General features: G+C 41.0%; 1 pseudogene; it reads right to left on the bottom strand.

The window, feature by feature from the left end:
* Window positions 1-3,672: 3,672 nt before the first annotated feature.
* LOC108687976 lies at window positions 3,673-5,002 on the bottom strand (annotated as a pseudogene).
* Between the last annotated feature and the right edge of the window lie 437 nt (window positions 5,003-5,439).

The raw sequence follows: 5,439 nt of genomic DNA, 5'->3' as shown, positions 1-5,439 counted from the left end.
CGTGCCTCGCCGTTGAACACAGACAATCCGCGGTGGCGAGGATCGCGCGACTCGCGGGTGTAAAATCGCAATTAGAGCGACGTTTCGTGCACATTAGTGGCGAGTACGCGAGTAGCAACGAACGATTTCTTGTCTGGCGAGAGATCGCCGCGTTCGAGAGTCGTATATTGACAGGTGTGGTGATAAACTCTAATTATATCGAATCGCAGCGGTTTTTAGAAGACACTAGCAATGTTCTAGAGCGAATGCGAGACGCTCTAAAAAGACACGGTAGTGTGAAAGTAAACACCGCGTTCAACGGTGAGTTCGCAACGAAGGATAAACGTGCTAATAAGAGCATAGTTACAAAAAACAGCGAGATATATCGATACACCGATTTGCGCGAGTAGTACGAACAGCACGTTATCGAGCCTATCCTAGCATCGCTCGAAAAGGAACGCGACAGCAGGTGGGCATTGTCACGTATATTGAATTTGACTATCAATGTGAACAAATTAAATCCCATGCGCGCGGGATATCATATCAAAGTGCCAGCGACGAAACGAGCAGTAATCAGTGTTCGTACAACGGACAATGCGTGCTTCGCGTGGTCGGTGATCGCCGCTCTGTACCCAGCGGAAAAGTATACGGAGCGGAAATCGTCCTATCCGCATTATACGACAATATTGAATCTCACAAACATTGAGTTTCCAATGACTTTAAAAGACATTTCTAAATTCGAACGGTTGAATGCGGTATCGATCAACGTGTATAGCATCGAGAATAAACAAGTCCTTCCTCTGCGGCTCACCGATGACAAGAAGGAGAAGTACATCAATCTCCTGCATCTACAAGATTCATACAACGACAGCATTAGATACTTTGCGTGAATAAAAAATCTATCGCATCTCGTGATCTTGCAGATTAATGGAAAAAAGAACAAGAAATTTTTCTGCGATTGGTAAATATAATAAGAAAAGCCAATAAAAAATCAGTAAAAAACAGTAAAAAACGATTTCTCTATTATTTACAAGTATCTCCATTAGTACGAACGAAAAATTGTAATCGCACGTAATGGACTGCCAGAAGATCAATGACTGCGTCATCCGACTGCCGAGTGAAGACGACAAGTAGCTCGAATTTGGCAACTACACAGCAACCGGGAACGAGTGCCGTTCATCGTCTACGTCGACCTGAAGTGCGTCCTACGAATTCGATAAGAAAGACGCGTTGTCGTATCAGCGACATGAAGCGTTCAGCATAAGCTATTACGTACGATGCGCGCACGATGACACATTATCATAGTATTACTTCCATCGCGTGGAGGCTGTATAACGTGATTCGTGCAACAACTCAACGATTTGGCACATCGCGTGAAAAATATCGTATCTGCCAACGTACTCATGGAAACGTTGCTTAAACAGCAATGGGAGGCATACTGTAGCGCGACGCGTTGTCACATCTGCGAGAAATCGTTCGCACCGGACGATACGCGAGTCATTGTCATCTCACCGGTAGATACCGCGGTCCAGCGCATTCAAATTATAATTTAAATTATAAAAATTCGTTCTATATTCCGATCGTATTTCACAATTTGTCGGGTTATGATGCCCATTTTATAATTAAGGAAATTGCTACTGCATACGATGGACATGTAGATGTACTACCGATAACGAAGGAAAAATATATTTCATTCACTAAATATATCGATAGCATCAAAGACAAAAATGAAAAGAATTTTCAAAAAAATGATGTAAAATTAAGATTCATTGATTCTTTCAAATTTCTAAATGCAAGCCTTGATAAATTGGCGTCGTATCTCGACAAAGATAAATTAAAAATTGTACGTTTCGAATTTTGCAAGCTCAGCGCGGAGGATCTTCTCACATGAAAAGGTGTCTTTCCGTTCGAGTACATTGACTGTGTCAAACAAGTACATTCGTTCGATCCATAGAAACCATCGTCGTACTTGATGTATTACAATGTGAATAATTTGTACAGATGGGCGATGTGTCAATCTTTGCCATACGCCGAATTTCAATGGTTCGAAAACTGTGAACTTTGACGTAAGCGCGATCGCTCCGGATTCATCCACCAGTTATATTCTCGAGGTCGATCTCGAGTATCCGCAGCATCTACATGACCGACATACTGACTTACCTTTCTGTTCAACGCGTGATAAACCGCCCGACAAGCGCGAACATAAACTTCTAACGATGTTGTAAGCAGCGTTACGTCATCCACTATCGCAACCTGCAGCAATGTACTCGTCACGTCAATGTACGTCTTCGCGTAACAAAGATCCACCGGATGCTACAATTCGCTCAATCTCCATGGCTCCGCGATTAAATTGAACTCAATATATAATTTAGAACGCGCGCAAAAAAGATTTCGAAAAAAATTTGTATAAACTAATGAACAACGCGATATTCGATAAGATCATGGAGAATGTGCGCAATCACATTGTAAAATTAATAACAAAATGGAACGGACGGTACGGCGCGGAGGCAATGATCGCGAAACCGAATTTTCACAGCCGCAGTGTCTTTGCGGAAAATTTGATCGCCGTCGAAATGCGCAAACTCGAGGTAAAGCCGATTCAACAAGCCGATATGTGCATACTCGACATATCGAAAGTCTGCTTGTATGAATTTCACCACGAGTACATGTCACCGATATATCGCGACAAATACAAGATCATATACACCGACTCATTTACCACGTAGAATGCAACGATATTTACAAGAATATGAAACACGATATCGCTAGATTCAACACGAGCGATTATCCAGTAGACAACGTGTACGGTATGCCACTCGCGAACAAAAAAGTACCCAGCCTAATGAAGGAATAAATAATGGTGCGATAATGACTGAATTCGTTGAACTGAGAGCGAAGATGTACGCGATGAGAGTGGACGGCAAGGACACTAAAAAGGCAAAAGGTGTAAAGAATAACATCGAAGCGAACGATAACGTTCGATGATTACACGCGGTGTTCGAACGAAGAGATCGAAATGACTTGCCGTCAATCGTTTATACGATCTAAATTACACGAGGTATACACGATATCCGAATCAAAAATCTCTGAGTCCATACGACGACAAACGATACGTCGTATCGGACTCGACGTTATTGTGGGGGTATTGGCAGATATATTTTTGTAATATACAATATGTACTATTATGTACTACTTAATGTAATTTATACTTTTTTTCACATTTATACAAGTATTATTAGCATGTTTTTATGTAATAGCATTTATTATTATTAGTATTACGATTATTATACTATTATAATACATATCGCATGTTTTTAACATTTATATACCACTAGTATTTCAATTTTACATTTTATGTATCCCATATTTTTTATCATTTATGCATATTACTATTATGTACTATTATTATTTTAATTTACACGTAATGTTTTTTTCTATTTATATAAGTATTATTATGTTTTAGTACCATTTATTATATATTACCATTATTTTTCATTTCATGTATCATTTTCATATCATGTAATGTACATTTATATCTGTATATGTATTCCAAAACGAAGATGGAAAGGATAAGAAAAAAAAAATACGTTTATATATTTATATTGATATATTTTTTATATGTAGAAATAAAAATTCACGAATCAAAATTTTATCAAATGACATTGTTTTTGTGTATCCATGAATTGTATATCCTTAGAATCCTAGCCACTTGACGTGTACCTTATCTCCTTTCCGACGCAGTATTTTCTTCACGAGATACACCGGATGAATAGCGCGATGCAACTTACGCTCCAGCGACGGATTTTCCGCTATAATCCTCGAGTAGGTTATGGGATTGGTACGCTGTATCTTAATGATTGTAAACACCTCGGTCCAATTTGGTGTGTAACTTTTCTCAAAAATCATCTTGTACTTGCTCATGCGTACCGAATCGCCCACTTCAAATTTTGACGGACCAGCAATCTTTATCGCGCTGTACACGTCCAAGAGTCTTTCGGCGATTGCGGGAGTTACGTCGGCGATTGCGGGAGTTACGTCGCATGCCGATAGTCCGATGCTTGCGCGCGTTGTAATCTGACACGAGACGCGGCAGCTCGTCGATCCACTTGTAACTGCCATTGAACGTAAACATCTTCCACAGGTTTTTGAGCGTGCGATTGAACCGCTTGATTACTGATGCTTTCAACGAATGGAATACGTGGGGTACGTGCAATAGTGATTAACGTCGTATTTTTTCAAGATTTTCTGCACATCGGCGTTGTAAAATTCTTTCCCCATATCCGTTTGTAAATTTTTCGGATATCTTCCACTCGCTCGAATTATCTCAGCAATAGCATCAGCCATCTCGCTTCCATCCTTGCTCTTGAGCAGTACGGCCCACGCGTACTTGTTCAACACATCGATGGCGGTGAGTAGTGGTGGCCTCTGTTGAAGCCTGAGTATGGACGCATCTCGATGATATCAGCTTGCCACAAATCGTCGTATCCTCGAATTATGAGGTGCCTTCACGGAAAATTTCTTCTCGCCGGAGCATGCAATTCCTCGACGAGTCGATGTCTCTCGGAACTAATTTTTTTCTCTTTTTCGTTGAATCTCTTTTTCATGATTCAACGCGTAATACACAGAGCAAAAGAATTTTTTTTTCACTGACACCACTCTGACTGACTCGTTTCGTCTGTACGCGATTTAATTTATAATAAGACCGGCTTCGCGAAGTTCTTCGATGATCGACAACATCTCGTTATCGTGAGCAATGTTGCACGCTCGATGCGAAGCGTCGAGCAATCGTAGACGATTCACCAGTTCATTGGAATCATCCCAATGCACGTAATCAATCGCGTTATCATTCAGTATCATTGTATGAGGTAATCCCTTTCCAGACTTATTCTTCTGTTTCTTGGGTGTGATCGACATCAATAACGTATTTGTACTTGTATCCCTTATTGCTCAATAATCGCCCCTGCGATTGATGCTTGTGTTTGTGCGCGTTTGTCGCTAGGAGCATGCTCTTGTACTTGTTCATATTGTCTTCCGTGTAGAGGAGATCGTCGGGAATTCTCTTGAAAATCAACTCGTAAAGACCAGGTGTACCGACGTATCATATACCGTCAATAATTATGTTGTTCGCATTATCCACGTTCGAAACGTTTATTGCTAAACATCAATCCATCTTTGTGTAGGTAAACGTCGTACACATAATCTACATTGCTCTTCTGTTTATCTCGCGTTCCCCTCAGGACAGCCTCGACGTATTCTTGACCCAGCGGACCCAAGTCGGCTTGCAACGCCTCTCGACCTTCCGACGTTTGCAACCGATTTTGAACTTTCGTCTCTAGCGAGTCTTCCGTCGTTTCGAAAACATTATCCAACGATTCTATCGTTGGTACGATTTTGCTACGCGGTGTGGAGGTTATCGGCTGTACACGATTGTGCGATCGATCATCGGGTTTATGCGGGGTC

Source organism: Atta colombica, unplaced genomic scaffold, assembly GCF_001594045.1.
Source record: "Atta colombica isolate Treedump-2 unplaced genomic scaffold, Acol1.0 scaffold223, whole genome shotgun sequence".
In the NCBI taxonomy this organism is placed as follows: Eukaryota; Metazoa; Arthropoda; class Insecta; order Hymenoptera; family Formicidae; genus Atta; species Atta colombica.
Note: the sequence above shows the minus strand (reverse complement) of the source record. Positions and strands in the feature narration are given on the sequence as shown.